General features: G+C 41.4%; 1 non-coding gene across 1 annotated transcript; it reads left to right on the plus strand.

Annotated features, from left to right (window-relative positions):
* Positions 1–2,994: 2,994 nt before the first annotated feature.
* Positions 2,995–3,098, plus strand: LOC120074798. Its single transcript, XR_005481080.1, has one exon. It is a non-coding gene; the product is annotated as a small nucleolar RNA R71 (small nucleolar RNA).
* The last annotated feature ends 2,479 nt before the right edge of the window (positions 3,099–5,577 follow it).

Consider the following 5,577-nt stretch of genomic DNA (forward strand, 5'->3'; position numbering starts at 1 on the left):
AATGCATCCAACAGCAGGTCTTGCATTGAAATCGCGTCAGGGTTGGTTCCGCTCTAGTAATGCACTTAAAGGTCGCCGCAAGATTTGAGAAAATCCTCTAACAACCTTTCGACTAGAGAGCCAACATTCCCACGAAAACTTCGTAGAGCTTTAAGCATTCTGAAGGTTGGTGGAAGTTTAGGCTTATGACATCCTATCTTGGCTTCATCTACTTCCAACGCCAGCTTTAGATACGTTTGGTGGCCTAAGACAATTCCCTCCAGTCACCGGTGAAGTGACATTTTTCCCAATTCAAACATAAGGTTTTGTTTCTCGCATTGAGCGAGGATGGCCTTGCAAATTAATCTGGCATGATTGGAAATGAGTTCTCCAAAGACTGAGAAATTATCCCATGAAAATTAATGGCCTTTCTCCAAGAGAGTCAAGAAAAATAGACATCAAACACCTTTGGAATGTTTCCTAAGTGCCATTGCACATAGCCCAACAAGGGCATCGTCTAAACACGCAACAGTTCCAAAGGGACAGGTAAATTTTGTCCTTTTCCTGATCTTTTGGGTCAATCAAAAATCTGGTTTAACCAGATATCCATCAAGGAAATAGTATAAGAGTTCCCTTTGCACAGCAAGTCTGTCAAAGCATTTGGTCATGGAAAGAAGGGGAGTGGTCTTTTCTTTGGTTTGCCGCATTGGAGCTTCCTATAGTCCATAGGCAGATGCAGCCATCCTAATGGAATAGTCTCGAAGGTATTGAAGCCTCATTATATGGTGTCGCTTCGCGGATTGTACGCGGCCCTATGCACCAGTTGTTCCATGTTATTCGACTATCAACAGTTCTGATTCCCCTTTCTTGGGACGCATTGGCTGAGCTTACCCAACTACTGTTGGATATAGGATAGATCACTCCGGTTCTAGCCATTTTAAGATTTCTTTCTTGACCACCTCCTTCATTATGGGGTTCAGCCTTCTTGAGGCTTAATCGATCCCAACTTCCCTTCTTCCAGCTTGGTTTATGCATGCAATAAGATGGGCTGATGCCACGGATATCCGCTAGCGTCCAAACCTTTGCCACATGTGCTTTTTTCAGCATTGCAAAAGAGAGTGCTCATTAGGCTCAGTAAGATTTGTAGAAATAATCACATGTAAAGTGTTGTTTTTTACAAGGAAGGCATATTTTAGGTGACTAGGTAACGGTTTCAACTCGAGTTCTAGTTGTTCCTCTAGTGATGGACGCGTTGATTTCGTTCGCCGCTCACACAGACTTGGCAGCTCTGGTTCTTTCATGTTGTCCTCCAACGCGAGGACCTCGCACACATGGGTCACTTCTTCTTCAGGCAACTCTATATTGTTCAGTTGACATTCTTCATTGTCCGGGAATTTTAATGCGTTTAACACATTAAACTTCACCTCTTGATTGTCTATGCGCATAGTCAATTCTCCTTTATGCACGTCTATTCAGTAGCTAGAAAGGGGCATCCAAGAATAATTGGTACCTTCTTATCTGCTTCATAGTCCAAGATGATAAAATCTGCTGGGAATATGAAGTTATCAACCTTTACCAGAACGTCTTCAATCTTTCCTTCAGGGTACTTGATTGTTCTGTCAACAAGTCGAAGAGTAACAGAAGTGGGTTGTGCTTCACCAATTCCCAGTTTCTTAAAGATTGAGAGCGGCATGAGATTAATGCTGGCTCCTAAATCGCACAATGCATGTCCCATATCCAACCCTTCTATCGAGCAAGGAACTGTGAAGCTCCCAGGGTTCTTCTGTTTCTTGGGTAGACTGTTGCTTACTAATGCGTTGCACTTCTACGTTAGCCCGATTACTTCCGTCTCGCTGACTCTTCTTTTCTTTATCAAAATGTCCTTAAAAAATTTGACATATTTTGGCATTTGCTCCAAGGCCTCTATAAGTGGAATGTTGATATGCAATTGCCTTAGGAGCTCAAGAAAGCACTTAAATTGTTGTTCATCATTCTTCATCAATCGTCTAGAAAATGGTGCGTTCACCGGCACCGTAGGTTTTCCCGCATTAGACGTGTTTGGTTCTGAATGGCTTGTGGTCTCAAATGTTCTTTCTTCTTGATATTCTACTGCCATTGGGCATGTGTTGCATTCTTTTGAAGGACTGCTGTTTCTTGGATTCATTCTTCTTTCTTCAAGAGCTTTTCCACTTCGCAACGTCACCGCGTGACATTGCTCCTTTCCATTGTTGTTCCCAGGTGTTTCAATGTTGCTAGGCAAAACCCCAAGCTGCTTATTCTTCAATTCGCTCGCTATCTGCCCTACCTGTATCTCCAGGTTCCTGATAGACGATGCTTGGGTTTTCAACAACGCGTCATTCTAGGCTATGTACTCCTTTATAGGTTCTCAAGCGGAGATCCTGAGCTTGACGTCTGTCCTCCTCTATTAAAGGGGTATTGGTATGGCTGATGCGTTGGTTGAAATACAGGCGGCGGTCCTTGCCTTTGCTGTTGGTTTGCCCTTAGGTGGTGCTTCTGATGATTTTCTCCTATCTAAGAAAAATTTGGATGGTTCCTCCATCCAAGATTATATGTATTGGAAAATGGGTTGTTTTTAATAAAGCATACTGACTGCGGGTTTTGTGGGCAATCAGCATAAGAATGAGGATCTCCACAGCCCATACAATTAACCATGGGCCGCCCGAATGCTTCTACCTGATTCACCTTCTGCTGATTTGATGCGTTTCCTAGCGATATGTTCTACAAAAGGTTGGTCATCGTAGCTATTCGTGCAGAAAGTATGGCTATTGCGTTGGAATCGACAGAATTAACATTCTAAGATCTCTTCTTCCTGTCAGCTCTTCCGTCATACGTATCGTCCACCCATTCCATGTTGTGCTTAGCAATGCGGTCTAATATCTCTTTAGCCTCAGAGTAAGATTTATCCATAATTCCACCAGCTGCCACTGCGTCGGCTGCCATCTACGATGCTCTATTAATCCACCATAAAAAGTCTCCATCCGGATAGTTAGTGGTAGTCCATGATTCGGGCAATTTTTGACCAATCCCTTAAAATGCTCCCATACGGCGCTTAAGGTCTCAGCTTCTTCTTGTTCAAAGTTCATAATCTCTCGACGCCTCCTCGCGTTGGTGGTAGGTGGGAAGTATTTTTGCATAAATTTATCTACCAACTTCTCCCAGGTAGTGATTTCACCAGGCTCTAGTGAGCTTACCCATTGTTTTGCATCATCATGCAAAGAATAAGGGATCAAAGATAGCTTGATCGCCTCTAGGGTGATTCCAGGAATCACAAATGAGTTACACATTTCTAGGAAACGTTTCATGTGGGCGTGACGATCTTCACCACGACCACCCCCAAATTGTCCAGCAGTCTGGAGCATTTGAAGCATTACAGATTTCATCTCGAACCTCGTTCCATCTGGCGTTAGGTATATGATTCCTGGAGAGAAATCATACAGTACAGGGGATACGTACTCCCTCATGGGATGTGTGCTACTGTTCGCCATTAGGATCAAATTTTGTGCAGCATGAGCTAGTTACTGATCTAAGTTCTGATTTGCCTAATTGTCCACCATTGCTGGTTGCCTTTTCTGTTGCCTGAGAAGTTGTTGCCTCAACCTTCGACGACGATTAGATCGGTTTCTACGTTGGAAGGTCCTTTCAATCTCGGGGTCGTATATGAGTTCAGGAGTGCTATCCCTGCTCATAAACGTTCATAAGCTTAGGTTTAACTTGTAATACTCCCTCGACTGAAGTGTTCCTACAAAGGACACAAATGAAATTTTTGGTTAGTCTTGTTTCTGAATCCCTGGCAACGGCGCCAACAAATTGTTCATTGCTATCGTGATTCGCGCTAGGAGTGTATTGTATAAAATAAATTGGAAGAATAAGTTCTAAGTATAAATGATGCATTGATGCTTTGATGCGTTTATGTAATTGTAACACGTTGGTGTGTTAAAGATGTGCAACAGAACGCACGATACTCTTTCTATTGACGTTCGAGTTTCCTAAACCAGACCCAAGTATAAATCCAATTTAGGTTCCTGGTAAGTCCAGGGTCGAACTCAGGGATTCAGTTAAGCTAACGCAGACCTTGCACTGTGCTAATGTAGGGGTTTCCTAAATGTATGAAGAGATATGTGTTATTTACACTAAAGTGCTCTTCCCTTCTGATCTCCTTGGCACCACAGCACAGCTTCTAAAGATCTACAACTATGACTATGCTAATACAAAGAGTGAGAACTTGAAAATTTCTGTACTTCGAACTCTGAAGGGATTTCATCTATTTATAGGCGTTGGTCATCTCCAGCTTGGTTATGGGCAGTATTAAAGTCCATGCCCTGGTCAGCTGCCTGACACTCAGAAGCTTTTCAAATGCCACCTGCTGCAGGTGCCCATACTTGCAAGTGGTGATTTGACACAAACAGCCTGCATCAATGAATCTTCTCTGCATTGAATTCCCTCCGACGCATGGCCCATGCGTTAGAACTTTTGCCTGCGACAGAAGCTTTTGCATGAGTTTGCTAATGTTTGAGTAATTCCATATGTTTCTTCTAAAAATGAGGAGAATTCATCATTAAAAACCTAAGTTGTTCCAACTTAAGAGCCAAAATAACTTGTATTTTTACAAGTTAGCAGTGTTCTTTGGTTGTTATCTCTTATGATAATGGTTGATGAGTCACACATGATGTATGCCATGCTTTGGAGTAGAAATTTGATAACATAGTCCTGCCTTGAGTGTTCTTTGTTCTGATTCCCTCTTTGTATCTTCTGTTATCTTGAGCACGAACCACTTTAATTTAGAACCTCTAACTGTACAAAGCATTAATTTAAGTCAAGTTGGTTGTCACCTCGAAAGGCCCCACTGGTTAGAGAGTGCCTTGTATGATGGTTTGTAATATTAAGACTAAGAGAAAGAATATTAGTATTACCTTAGAAAAAATAGAGTGTGTACTCATGTGCTTAAAAGAAATATCTTTTTATTATTTTAAACTTGTAATGTGTATGCATGGATGTGGGTAAAAATAGCTGCCTTTGTTCTGATCAGTTAGAACACCTGGGAATTGACTAGGTATAGTTCCCTGCAGTGGATGTATGAAAGCTAGTGCCCCTGTGTAAAATGATGCAAGTTTAGGACCCTTTTGTTGTTGAAAACAAAAACAGACATAAGGCACCTTAGTGGACATATTACTTCCTTGAGTGTGGTGATGTTTGATTATTGGCGCTTGAGCTATATTAGGGAGAAAACTGATGAACCTTAGTTAAATCGAAGTCAGTTGTTGAGTTTTGAATTAAAGAAGGAGTCACACACACACAGGGGAGAAAAGGTTTTGCCTTTAGAAACTCTCAATGTTTAGGATGTGTATGAATTTTTCTATGGAAGAGTGTTGTATATGTTGAGAAGTTGATGAAACTGGAATAAGAGAATGCATGCATAGAACCTTTTCATTTCAGTATTCACTATTTCTCCTACTTTATCTTTCTTTCTTTTCTATACTTGGGACTAGCAAAGTTTTAAATTTGGGGTGGTGAAAAGCATCTAAAAGTACTTTTATTACCTTCAAATTTAGAACTACTATTGTTAGTTTTGTTTAGTTT

The sequence above is a fragment of the Benincasa hispida genome, chromosome 3 (genome assembly GCF_009727055.1).
Source record: "Benincasa hispida cultivar B227 chromosome 3, ASM972705v1, whole genome shotgun sequence".
Classification (NCBI taxonomy): Eukaryota; Viridiplantae; Streptophyta; class Magnoliopsida; order Cucurbitales; family Cucurbitaceae; genus Benincasa; species Benincasa hispida.